The sequence below is a fragment of the Meleagris gallopavo genome, chromosome 6, assembly GCF_905368555.1.
Source record: "Meleagris gallopavo chromosome 6, MGAL_WU_HG_1.1, whole genome shotgun sequence".
Classification (NCBI taxonomy): Eukaryota; Metazoa; Chordata; class Aves; order Galliformes; family Phasianidae; genus Meleagris; species Meleagris gallopavo.
In genome coordinates, this window is record NC_139409.1 from 16058883 (window position 1) to 16073294 (window position 14412).

A 14412-nucleotide genomic window follows, 5' to 3' on the forward strand; every position below is an offset into this window, starting at 1 on the left:
CTAATACTCCCACATTTCTCACACGGTTTACCTACTGTGCATATTCTCTTCAGCTTTCTATTTTAACCACGAAGTCTCACTGTGTGTTCCATGCATATTAAACTCTCACAAGGTTTATATAAAACAGAAATATCAAGTCATTGCATTTTGACTCATCAGTACATTTATTTATATTGCCACTTACCACAAGCCCCTCAAACCTTCTTATCCTATTTTTTTTTTGTTACCTTCTCAATTTGAGATTTAGCAGTCACTTAGGTCTTAAAAGTCATTTAAATCTAAAGAAAGAGACTGGTGCATAACAGAGCTCTTTACACCGCTAACATCTTTGTGTTTCAGTTTACCCCAAGAAAAATCTGATTTCAGGATATTTGCTCTGCCTTCTCCTTCAACATTTGAGTCTGAGGAACACTTTTTCTGTCATAGGCTTTGTTGGCATTTCCAAAGACACACTTATATCCATTCGGGTGCCCCTCTGAGGGGACCTCCAACTCTTCCACAAGAAGCAGCCTGCAGCACAGAACTCCTGTGTGCTGCATTTCTAAACTTGGCAACAGAGCCACGTAAAGCTTTCAGCTTCTACGTATCTACTCCCTACATAGTTTTATTTTAAAAGGAAAAGAAAATTTCTGGATGTCTTGAGCTATATGGTGGGAAGTTAGAATTTAATTATCTAACCTCCAACCACAGAGAAATTCAGCAGATGCAGGGAAAGCTACCCAACTTACTGTACTTGCATGAGAAACAGACTTTGTGGGCAGTGCATTATCCTGTGTTCTCACAGGGCTGATCCAGGACTCCAGGGCACAAAAAAGAAATTCCTTGCTCAGATACAAGAACAAAGAAACAGTCCTTGCACTCAGTCTCCCAGTGCACAATCCTATGCAGGCTAAGTAGAATTTCATTAATATAATCCACTGTCACACACTGACATGCAAAACAGGAACTACCTTTGCTAGTCTGTAATACAAACTCTGTCACTAACCTGTGTGATTTCTGTATGGTTGCAAACACCTTGATTTATTAAGATGTTTGCAGTGGAATTTTGAGATCACAGCCTGATCCAATGGTTGAGCACCAGGTAAGAAGGTGCTAAGCCAGGAAGCTCAGGTGCAACCAATGCATTTGAGTGTCTGGAAAGGGTGGAGCCTGGACCTGACCCTCCTCATCCTCATTTACAGTTAGCAGCCAAAGGAGCAGCGCCTTTCTGGACAGATTGCACTTCTTGTTGCTGATAACTGGAGGGTGTGAGCCATTTTTTCTTCTTTGTTACTTGCTATTGGTCTTTAGTACTTGTATGCCATTAGAAGGCACTGTGGTCACCTTTTTTACCACATAGATTCTATAGAAAATAAAATCATCCCCCGCTTTATTTATTTTAAGAATGAAGAAAGTTTTGCAATTCTATAGAATGGCTTGGGTTGAAAGGGAAGGGCAGTCACCATCAAGACCAGATCACCTGAGGCCCCACCCAACCTGGCCTTGAATGTCTCCGTGCATGCAATGTCTCCATGTACATGCAATGGGCATCTACAGCTTATCTGGGCAGCCGTGCCCATGCCTCACTGCCCTGGGAATAAAGAATTTCCTTTGCCTATCTTATCCTAATATCCCCTCTTTCAGTTTAAAACAGTTACCCTTACTCTATCACTCTACTCCCCTATAAAGAATCACTCTCCAGCTTTCTTGTAGTCCTTTCAAGTCTTGGAAGGCCACAATGAGTTCTTCCAAAAGCCTTTTCTTCTCCAGGCTAAATCACCCCAACTCTCTCAGCCCCTCTTCTTAGGAGAGGTACTCCAGCCTCCTGAGCATACTCATGGCCTCCTCTGGACCTGCTCTAATAGGTCCATCTTCTTTCTTGAGCTGGGGGCCCCAGATCTGAACACAGTACTGATGTGGGGTTTCACGACAGAGCAGAAGGTAGGGAAATCACTTCCCCTAACCTGCTGGCCACGCTCTTTTGATGCAGTTTAGGATTGGCTTTCTGGACTGATAGCACACATCTCATATCCAGTTTTTCATCCAACAGTCCTTCATTGCAGGGCTACTCTCTATCCACTCATCCTCGAGTCTGCACTGATGTTTGGGATAGCTCCAGCCCACATTCAGGACCTTGCACCTGGCCTTGTTGAACTGCATGAAGTTCACACAGGCCCACTTCTCAAGCCTGTCCAGGGATGGCATCCTTCCTTCTGTGTACCAACTTCATTGCTAACCTTGGTGTCATCCAGAAACTTGCTGACTGTGCTTGACACCACTGCCCACGTTATTAATTAAGATATTAAACAGTACCAGTCTCAATACACCACTCATCACTGGTCTCCTCTTTGACACTGAGCCATTGTCTGCAATTCTTTGGATGTGGCCATCCAACCAATTCATTATCCACCAAACAGTCCATCCATTAGATCCGTGTGTCTCTGATTCAGAGAGAAGGATTTTGGGTGGGACTGTGTCAAAAGCCTTGCACAAGACAAGGCATATGAGATCTGTTTCTCTTCCCTCGTCCACCAACACTGTCACTAGAGTTTATAATCAATGTGGACATTTACATAAGACAACTGCACAGTGCCCATGAACAATACTTAGGGAATGGAATTGTCGGATAGAACCATCATCCCTTGGCAGAAAGCCAAGTAGACAGTAGACAGTAGCAACAGAACAACAGCACAAAATTTACCTTAAAAAAGAAACTATAAAAAAAAACAAAATAAAAACAAAAAAACATGCACACACACAAAAAAACCCAACCAATCATGAAAGCTAACTGATTATACTGTCTAGCTCAGAGCAGGCATGGTACCAAGCAAAGTTAGAGCTGCTACTATCTGATACCTCTGCAAGAACTACTGAAAGCCAGCCCCTTTCAACAGGATGAGTGGTCTAAGTCACATGGTAACAAGGTTCTGCACTTGCAATCTGAAAACAAGCTTGAAGCCCTTGTGTAATATGAACAGGAAACACCAACGGCATCACAAATGAGATTACCATCTCTGCAACACTGTCTCAGTTGAGTTGATGCAGTCTAACGAACCAAAGGGCTATAGAAAAACAAAGAGGAACAAGGAACAATGTGATATCAGTAGAACAAAAACATGCAGGAGAGTTGTGAGAGGAACCATGTCAGGAACCACTTAGTCATCTGGTAGAGGTTACAGACACAAAGCATTGTTGTTACTGTTAAGCTGTGACACAAGCAAACAGTAAGGATAAAAATAGACAAACTATATTTTTACAAGTCACGTAAAAAGATTGAAACTACATCTTCACCTCCTAGTCTCTGCAGTGTAGCACACGAATGTCAAAGTTCCAAGTCCACCCAAATAAACATCAGCTGTTTGACAATCCAGGTGACCACTACCTTCTCCTAGCAGAATGCTTAACGCTTAAATGCCTTTTGGAGTGGAATGAATTCTACAGTGTTTTGAAACCCACAAGTAGCCCAGATCACAGATCAGTGGGAAAGTAGTGTGATTAAAAAGTGCATTAAGAGCCAGAGGAAGTTACTGAGGCATCGTATTGCCCTGGTTTATAACACAAAAAGGATAGGATATTAAATGAAACCGAAAGTCTGCACAACTGTTCCAGGAAATTTGCACAGTGTACCCACAAAACTTATCACCAAAACCAGTGAGTTAGTAAGTTGCTGAGTTGGTTTTCTCTAAACACAGTTATAGCTGAAAAAGTGTTAGTATTCTAGAGAAACAGAATCACAGAATGGCCAGGGTTGGAAGGGACTTCAAGGATCAAGAATCTCCAACCCCCCTGCCACAGGCAGGGCCACCAATGTCCCCATTTAAAACTAGACCAGGCTGCCCAGGGCCCCATCTAATCTGGCCTTGAACACCTCCAGGGACGGGGCATCCACACCTCTCTGGGCAGCATGTTCCAGCACCTCACCGCTCTCAGAGTAAAGAACTTCCCCCTGACATCCAACCTAAATCTTCCCTCCCTCAACTTAAAACCATTTCCCCTTGTCCTGCTGTTATCTAACCTTTCAAAGAGTTGATTCCTCTCCTATTTGTAGGCTTCCTTTAGGTACTGAAAGGCTGCAATAAGGTCAACACAGGTCAACACGGAAACACAGGTATGAATGATGAACCTCATACTTCACGGCCCAAAATGAAGGCTTTACCAATGTGGAATCTGAGCAAAGGTTTCAAGATAGATAACAAAGTGCCTCTTAGCAAAGGATTTCTTATACCTTCTTCTGAAATACATGATGCTAACCACTGTGGAGACAACTTGCTGACTAAATTGACTGCATGCCTGAAATAGACATTTTTATCTTCACTTCAGAGTCCCCTGTCAACTCCAAAAGGGGACTGCTTTTATGGAGCTAGGAAGCAGTGCCACTTCTGTTCTTTACATAGTGTCTTCTCAGCAGATAACATGCTTCAGTCTGGCCTAGGTCTAACAGCATTAAAGAAATATTGTACAGACTTTGTAATCTCATTTTCCCTTTGTCACAATTATTTACTGCAGAATGGTCCAGCTTGGGGATTTTCCCACTGAGAGCTATACAGAGCGCACAAATTCTCCACAAAGTATTAAATGATAGAAAAAGAGACTACATCTTCATGCAGAATTGGCTGAAGAAACAACTCCTAGTTCTAAGCCAAATTTCTGGCACACAGCAATAGGATGTCCTCTGCCCTGATTTATCTTCTGGAAAAGGCAGCAAGCTGGACAAATTGCTTCTATCTATTCCCCTTCCCATAATCTATGTTTGCTGATGTTGGTGTTGTTTTTTCCTTCCTTTTTTTTTTTCTTCCAGTTACCCAACACAGCTATACATAACTAACACGATGAAGCAACACTGTTTTGCATTTTTAAAAATTGCCAGCAAGTAAAAAAAGTTAAATTGTTGGTATATTCTGGATCCAGCCTGTTTGCTCAGCCTCACTCTGCCCTGCAATGGAGCAGATGGCTAAGGATTTCATTCCCAATTGCTATCATTAAGCTACTCCCAGAATTCCCTCATTCCCAGGTCACTGAGTGATAGGGGGCTTGTCTTGTGGCTCCCTACCAAAAAAAGATTTTGATATTTAGCTTTCAAATCCACAGGCAGACTGACCCTGCATTCACAGACTGGCTAGCCAGCATAAAACGGAAGCCCACACACAAGAGAGAAAGCAATAGATGGATCCACAATGCGGGAAAACCTGCTCATCTCCTGCAGTATTCTACTGAATGAAGGTATGCCAAATATCAGAAAATGGAAACAACATGACAAATTTAGAAAGAGAATAAAAGGAATGAAAGTTACCATACAAACTTTAAGCACAGTATTTTTTCACCAAAACACACAGTGATCAGAAACAGCAATAAGTAATAGGTTTCAGACAAAGATTTATAGGCTAGGAGGAAGCCTGGAGTCACTGGATAGGGTGCTATATTGGTATGGCTGTGGCTGCCTTGCCACAGACCAGCAAGCCCTAAACCACACAGAGGAAACAGGAAGAAAATGTAGCTAGAGAAGAAGAATCTTGTGACATTTCCACCATTATTGTTCCATTTCTGTATGGTTTTCCTTCCATGATAAGGAAATGCCACTGCCTCACTCTTTTCTTTCCTGACCAAGTTCAGGAGGGTTAGAACAACCGATCTGCTCAAAGATAACAACTCCATCATGGCAGAGGGGAGACAAAGAAAGTCAACCAAGTGGCAAATACGAAAAGCTTTACTGAATTTCATGGAAGAGCAGGGCTACTGCGGGACAAAAGTGGAATTATGTTTATGCTGAATCCCTTCCTAGGACTGACACCTAAAGCCAACTGTCTCCTTTCTGTTGTCTCTCTTATACATCAGGTCTGATGTGATCAGCGAAGTACAAAACTAAGTTGTAACCACAACTCTTTGGGAACGTTATCTGTGCTCATGGTGACCTCACCAACTCACTCCAATCAATGTGTATAGCAGACCTTCCAAATGTAAGCTTTTGTCAAAAAGCACTGAGAACAGTAATGCAGATTTGACTGTTTTTTATTATTATTATTTGCAATCAGAGACAAAAAAACACATTCAGAAGGACTTATTGGGCCCATACATTCTTCTTGACTCTGTGCTTCAGTGAAATTCCCACAACAAGCAAGAGAATGGGGCGGGCCTTGTAATGCTGGAAAGGTTACAAAAATCCTTCTCAGAAGGAGAAGAAGAAAAGTAATAACGTGTCTGTACCCTGGGATATCAAAGACGAGCACCAAAATCAAACAACAAAGGCCACTGAGAAGCAACTTTTCATTTGCTACGGACTGCATGCCAGGAAGTGACTGACAGGGACTGTTCTGTGGAGCCTTCCTACTCCCTTGGTAAACTGCCTTCTAGCAGACACCATTTTGCCTAAAACAGGAGACTCAGAAAGTCATTTGCAACTCTCATTAGTAAAAGCATCCAGTTAGTGCCATTATGATTATGATTCTTATCTCTCTGAGCTCGAGGGACTAGGAGTGTTGCTATTTGCAGACTTGTTCTCTGTATTCTCCCCCTCTTCCTGGCAGGTGTGGGTAAGATGAAAAAATTTTCACCAAATAAACATTTTGTGTTTATTATGTCAGTTAAATGGTCTGAGTACAACCGAGAACTTTCCTCAGTCAGTGTTGTTAGCCACAAAGGGTCAGCTCATCACTAATAGCAGATACACAGTGAGATATTAGTGTTACATGTCATGGTTTTACAGCTACTGCTTTAGACTGCAAGCAAATACACAGGGTGAAAGTAAAAAATGATAAGATATGCTGAGGGTACAAAATTTAGACCAGTAATGCCTCTGGATATATTTCTAAACAAAGTTGCACAAAAAAAAATTGTTCATATACACTGAAATCTTCTTTTTCTTGGAGGATTTATAATGCACCCACTCCCCCGAACACTCCTATTTACCTTAATAACTGTAACAACACTGATTTATTTGAAGCTAAGGTCATGGCATGTTGGATCAATTTTCAACAAGAATAGGTGCTGTCTGCAATCTGATGTGGCTTCTGGTAGCAAAAGTTACGACTGCTTGCCACCAATCTAAAATGTCAATTCATTAGAAGAAAGGCTTAGAAAGTAATGACAAAGTTACACTTTTTCAACAATCATTACCAAACTAGTTTGCGAATTCCCACATTAAAGTTTTAAGTCAGATAAAAATTATTTGTGCTTCCTTTTCATTCATAGCTCAGTAGCAATGCTATAAATTAATATTGAGCTGTGGTGAGGAATGGGTGTTCATGCAAATGCGCAGAAGTTTCCTACAGAATCTAAGGAGGACATAGGCACCTCGGTTTCTTTCACAGTGCAATGACTATCTTCCACTCTAGCACATGAACTAATATCTAGAGTAGCCATGAATCAATATGCAGGATGATAAGGAAAGCTGGCTAAACATTTGCTTTTTCAAGAGAAACATTACTGTATTATAGGTCACTCCTAATCATGAAAAGACACATGGTGAAGTTTCTACAACATTTGCATCCAACCTCGTTATCCTAGATTTTTTTTTTTTTAGTCAGTGAAGAGAAACAAAGGCAATTTTATAGATCATGATGAGTAGCTGTCTAAAACTGAGCAGCAGAACAAATTTGACAAGCATCTCTCTCTCTCTCAGTCGACCATAAAGGTAACTAAAAACCTCTGGTGACTAACTAACATGGTAATGTTTGAAGATGAGTGAGGAGGACTCTACCTATAAAGTCCAGCAAGTATTTTGGGAGGTGGGAGCGGTCATCTGCATGGATGCATCTCACTGTCACTAGAAATCTCCAAAAAGAAACAAGCTAAGACAGTATACTGTTGCAGGTAACCAAACAGCTGAGTTTCACTTTTGCCTCAGATCAGCACCTGACAATGTGAAGTCACTGTCACTACAGGTCAGATAAGCATAAAACAAAACAAGTCAAGATGTTATGAAATGAAAGATGAAAAGATTTACTGGAAAGAAAAATATTGATAGTTTGCAGAGTGAGCTAGAAAGGACTGGGCCGTTTCTATCTACCTGAATGATATGCAGTAAAATCTAATTGAGGTATATCCCTGTAATAGAACCTCTGAAATAGAACTGCTCTTTCAAGAAAATCCACGTTCCCAGATCTCCTCCTTGAATGATGGACGTTTGTGATTTGCAAACAGACAAGTTCTCTCCTGAAAGAAGCAGTCTCTCCTCTCAGCTCCAGGAGTACTCCAGACCAGTAATCTTCCCAGATATTTTCAGGATGAGATACAACTGCTGATCCCTGCACTGGTTACCCAAGCCTCACCTCTCCCCTCACTCCATACTGAATTATAGCTGTAAGACATCAGTTCCTTTTCTGCTAACAGGAAAGGTGAAAAACAGCAAAACAAAATCTTAGTGAATTTGGGAAATTTATTACTACCTAAGAAACCTCAGACCATGGCTAAACTAGCTGTCCCCTGTGCAAGTTACTATCCCCCCAAATGTATTAGTTTCTAAAGCTTTACTCGTTAAGAAAGATCAAGTCTCTACACTGACTCATAAATGCATGAGTTATTGTGTGTGATACTGCTCAATTATAGTAGGATTTAGTCTTTTAACCTGTAAAAATCAAACTAAGCAGGAATAAATATTTGATAATGAAATAAACCAGTACTTCAAAGAACTCATACCCTGCTTGAAGATACTGCACATCAAATAATCACAAATTCCAGCATGAGCAATTAAAACACAATTTACTCAATAATTACTTTGAGCCATCAGTCATATTTTTCTCCCAATGCCAGAAGTATCTGCAGTACCCACAGGAGGTATTTGAAAAAGAAATAAGGAAGGGGAAATGATTAAAAACACCCTTTCGGAGTCAATTTTCCATGCTCCTAGATGGACCCAAATTCTCTAAGAACATAAAGCAAGGATTACTCAGCTCTGTGCAACGCTCTGTTCATTAAACGTCCCAAAGATATTTATAATCCATATTTCTAACCACATTATTTCCATTTTTAAGCAAAGCTTGCACAAAGTATGAGGTACAATTAAATGCAATAGACTCCTTAGCAAGCCCACAGGGGGAAATAGAAGAAAGAAGTTAAACATTCTGTTTTAAAATAAGTTTTAACCCAAATTCACATTCTTTACCAAGTCTCTAGAAAACAAATTTGTAAAGTCAGTAAAGGTAAACGAGTGGGAGCCTGTACAGCTGGAGCAGGTCGCCCAGCACAGCCCTTTGCAAGGTCTGATGGAGCACTGCTCTGTGCCCAGCCCTGCTAATGCCACACCTACACCAGCTAACAGTGATGCTCACGGGGTCAGATTTGAAAAGGGTATTTTTTTTGATTGGGGTCAGATGGCAAAACATGGGTTTCACATCATTCACAAAGGGGAGCTAGAACCAAAGAGGAAAAACGAGTGCCAAAATATCAGAAGCTGAGGTTAACAGGGTAACACTCAAGCAGGAGCCACATCAACTCTAAACGAGAGCAATGTGGGGCAAGAACGGTCCTCAGCAAATCAACCTGTGCCGCGGTGTGATGGCATCCTGCGTATTTTGCTGGCAGGAGGCATTCCAGCATCCAAATTTCATCCAAAGCTGAAACCTTTAGTTTAGACCTCGTGGGGACTGTCTGTACATACGTTACCGCGGCATTCCCGTGAAGGCAGCACGCGGTGCGGGCCGCCTCAGTCCGAACGCGGGGCTCCACCGCTACGTACCGCCGCCACCCGCAGCGGCCCCGCCCGCCGTCGGAAGCCCCGCCGCGAGCGGCCCGCGTGACGGCGGGGCTGCCGCGCTCCCCTCAAACGGCTCCCGTCCTCCGACAGGCAGGAGTCCCCCGGCCGGAGCGGGGCCCGCCGCTGCTTCCCGCTCCGCTATCGTTGCACCCGGCTGCAGCCGGGCGCCGCCAGACCTCCTCCCGCCCGCTCCGTCGGGGCCTACACTTCCCTCACCCCCGACTCACCTTGGCCGGCGGGCGGGCGAGAGGCTCCCGGCGCTGCTGCGAGCAAGAGGCGCGGCGGGGCGGCTCTGCGCCTCTCCCTTCGCGGCGGGAACCCTCCCGCTCTGCGCCTGTGGGGAAGTGGGGCCGGCCCGCGGGCTGCCTGTGCGGGAGCCGCCCCAGCACTCGCAGCAACGCCCTCCGCTTTCAGTCTCGAGGGCAGGCGGCCCGCACTCGGGTGTCCGCTGCGTTCCCAGGCGCTGGTAGTGGCTGTGACTCCCCGGCTCGAGGCCGCCCCGAAGGCTGTGGTGAGCCCGCGAAATGGAGCCCGAGGCACGCCCAGACCCCTGGCCACCTCAGCGAGGCCTGGCCGCTGGTTTTCTGACAGAAAAGTGATTTTGGAGTCTGGCTACACTTTTTATATATATATTTATTTGCGTATTTATTTGTTATCCATCTCAAGCCAGCCAGCACATTGCCCTTACAGCATCCCGTTTCTCCGTTGCTTTGTGGCATTGTGAAGCACTGCTTTGAGGTGTGCTGAAATTTAAGTCACTGAGTAAAAATACCTACAGATCACTTTAAATTCCATCCAAAGGGGCACAGAAAAGACTTGATGACGTCTGGGTTTTCCATCTGAAGCTATAAAAGGCAAGTGTCAGATAGTTCAGTGAGTTAGTATCAAGTGGAAAAGATGAAATTTGGAGTGCTGCAGGAGATGTGCCAAGGGCCTCATCTCTGGATTTGTTTTTAAATTCTATTTTCATAGTTAGTAGCTCTCCTAAACCAATGCTTTTAGCTGTTCTCTTCTTCAGTATCAAAGGAGCTGACACAGTGGCACAGTGAGCATAAATGAAGCTGTCTCCATCTCCAATGTGGTTATCTCAAACTAAATTTAGAAAAGTTGTAAGGTAGTTTAGCTTAGCCTTGTGTTTAAAGATAGTTGATGGTTGGATTGATGGGTTGATGGTTGGAGGAGATGATTTGAGTGATCTTCAACCTTTATGATTCTATTTTAAATCACCATATTCTGCTCCAAAACAGTGAAAGAATCCTGAATTCTTTACTTCCAACACTGCTTGAGATAAAATAATTGTGGTAGAAGGATGGTAACATTTAAATTACCACATCTTGCACAGCAAACGTGTCAGTGCTTTAAGAGGTAATTGTTATGAAAAAATCCAGCTGACACAGTTCAGCTGTACTTCAGAACACATTTAGGGAACAGTACATTGTTCTGCTCTTGTTGCTTAAGAGCAAACAAACAAACAAAACAAAACAAATCAAAAAACATTATTTCATTGAGAAGCTGTCTGTAATTTACCAGAGATTTTCTGAAGTCAGAACTACATCTTTGGCTAGGCACAAATCTGGCAAACTTACTAGTATTTGAAAAATAATCACAAAGTTACTAAACATTAACTCAGCAGCTTGGGAGTCAGGTTCCGAGGGTACTGCATATTCTCTCTGCTGACATTCTTTGCAATTGCTCTTTTGCCTTTTGGGATCATTATGGTACTAAGGAGAGAGGTAATTTCAAAATGCTCATTGTCAATTAATTAGTTTTTTAAACCATCCCGAGGTCAGTTTTGCAATCACACTCCATAGTGAATGCTTTGCATGTGTTTAACGACTTACATTTGATAGTGCATTTTTCTGCCAAAAAGCATTAGTTCACTTCTACATGTAATCTACTAGTAATAAGGCCACACCCTGGTTACAGTAGTGGTTTTGCACTTATTTTGCTGTTCTCATAATACATGACCGAGGCATTTATATAATAATGCAGAAAACATTTATTCTGGTGATGCAAATGAGCCTTCGTTTTTTCTATGTCTAGCTTTGTTCATTCCTGCCCTCTCCAAGTGTCCTGAAATACAACTAGGAAGGCTGAATGGCAGTATCTTCCTGCTCTCCTTTTACTTGGTTGTAACAGGTAGGCATCTTTCTCTCTATGGAACAGTGCAGATGAGAAAGGCACATGTCTAGAAAATTAGGAGAAAATCGTGGAAATCCCCAGACCTTGACTGCTCTCTGAGGTTTTGGGCTGTATTCAGGAGCATGAGAGCACTGTGCTTCAGTGGGATGGGTGGAGGCCATCATGTATTCATAAGGAAGAAATGTGGTGAGAGAAATGCTGCAGCAGATATGTACCTGATTAACAATGTGTCCTAATGTTAGTGAGATACTGTATTTTAGCAAGAGCAGGTAGAAATATGTTGTGTTTCCTAATTTGTTTTCTCGGTTCTCAGCTAAAATGAATTTATAGCAGAATCATTCCCTCAAATTCCAGCCCTCCATTGTGCTTTCCTCCAAAAGCTTTTTGTTTCCTAATGGAAAGACAAGCCATGCTCCCCACCCACATAACAACAGTGTGTTTCCCAGCAGTTGCATGACTCAAGATTTAGTGCAAGCAATCATGAATTGTTCCTTTCCTTTTCCTATCACTGGAGAGTAGATCACTGAGTAGATATGCAATCATTATATACCCTCGGATTTGAGAGCATTTTTGATCTGCACAGTTCTTGTGGATTGCATTTCTTTGTAATGTAAGTTTCCATTAAGCAGAGGATAATTTAGAGTTAAGGCAGAACATCTGTTTTTGAAAGAGAACAGAAACAATTTTAGTACTGTAAAACCCAAACGCCATTGACAAAAATGTTATATTTTACTACAGATATACATTGTTAAGTCTTCTTGACATCACTTTATGCACTGATAACAATGTGACTTTTAAGGCTGACCTTCATTTTCTCACAGGGCAGATGTGATGCTGTGATGTCTGGGATTTTACCTGCCATGAGTAATGCAGAATTAGCCTGTAGACCTCATTGTTATGAATGGAAAGGTGCAGATGCATAAAATACAGCCAAGCCATTGTGCCTCTAGCCAACAGTTGAAAAAGAAAAAAGATTGATCTGTTTATGAATCATATCTTTTGTCATCCTAAAACACATAAAAAGCAAGATTTTTTAAATGGTTATTATTGAAACAAAACAACTGGAAGAATGAACACTTTGATCATAGAGGTTTAGGCATAAGCAAGCTACAAAAAAGCAACAAGAAACATCGGCTTAATTTAAAGCAGATGATTTCTAAATGTTGGAGTATCTTCCTTCCAAGTAGCCCTCTGTAAACACTGAAATCGTTGGCATAGTGATTGGAAGATCCCCTGGGGTATAGCAGATTATGTCTTTTACCAAGACTGTTCTTTCAGGAAACCTTGAGGCTGCAATTAGTGCAAAGTGAATCACAGCACCGTGTCAAACTGTGATGTAAGTTAGGGCATTTGGAAAACTTGGGATCTTCCTAGAGGATAAAGGTGAAAGCAGAAAGTGTAAGCAGCAACAGGTCATATGTTCTTCTTATAAGAACGAATTCTATTGCATTTTTTAATTATCCTTTGTGATTATACGATAGTGTGAAGGAACTGGACACTGTAAAACTTCCTCTGAGAAAGGTGGAAAGCTCTCATTTGAGTTTGCATGTAGGCAGTTACCAGCAATAGCTTTTGCAAAATCACAGTAAAACAAATTTAAGTAAAACTAAATATGGAAGCTAGTTAACAAGAACATCACATAAATCTTCAGGTTAAAAAAAAAAAAAAAAAAGCAGCTAAAACTCAAGGGCTGAAGAGCAGGTATGCAGCCAGATCAATTTCCTTCTGCCCATTCTCCCTTCCATCCTTTTCACTCTTAACTGTGCTTTCTAACTTAGGAGACCAACGTTAGGAATGGAGTTATTTGCCTTAGTTCAGGCAACAATGCACCAGCTAACCAGACAAATTCTTTTACTGAGATACCGCATTATCAGGAATCATTAAGATCAGATACAATTGGTGGTATCAGAGTGACCTAAAGTCTATCTTGTGAGAAAGAGCATGAAAGACAAAAAGTTTAAGAAGCAATAGAGCTATTTTGAAAATGTATTTTTATAAAACAACTAAGACATTATCTGTTAGAGACTCAGAATTGTGAGTTACTCTCTGTAAATGTTCCTAGGAAAGCTTACATGAATATGTTCCTACATCAGAAAACCAGAAGCAAAACCCAATCTCTGTGTGGGTGAAAACCTGAAGATGAGGTTTTCAGCAGCATTTCAACAGGAGAGCTGGAAAATCAACCCTTTTAACTACGGAAAGTTCAGACAGAAACAGTTTTGAAGTTTATGACCACAGCTTAGTGACTACAGTTCTGTGCACTATAGATGATTTGAAGATAGATTTCCACTTTTTTTTCCATTACTTTACTTCCTCTATACACAACAGGCCTTCAGGTTAGTCAGTAACTTCTCTTTCCATGGTGAGAATATGTTCAGGCAATGATTTACATGTGTGAGCTTTACAGTTAAAATTTCAAAGGCCTTGATTCAAAAGCTAGATGTGCCTGAGGGTTCTTGGGTCAATGAGTTTTTGATCAGGTCTTAATTTTCCAGCTCTCTTGTATAAATATCACTCTGCACATCCATATTTATTGCAACTGCTTTCTGTCCTTCTAGACAGCCCACTTCACCTCTGCAAGAGCTGAATGCCTAACAAAAATT

General features: G+C 41.8%; 1 protein-coding gene across 1 annotated transcript in view; it reads right to left on the reverse strand.

The window, feature by feature from the left end:
- Nucleotides 1–10127, reverse strand: part of APBB1IP (amyloid beta precursor protein binding family B member 1 interacting protein) — a 60177-nt gene extending 50050 nt beyond the window's left edge. Inside the window, exon 1 of the mRNA XM_085227208.1 lies at nt 9895–10127. The gene's annotated coding sequence lies outside the window, so the exon portion shown is untranslated. The remainder of the gene's footprint in view (nt 1–9894) is intronic.
- Nucleotides 10128–14412: the final 4285 nt, after the last annotated feature.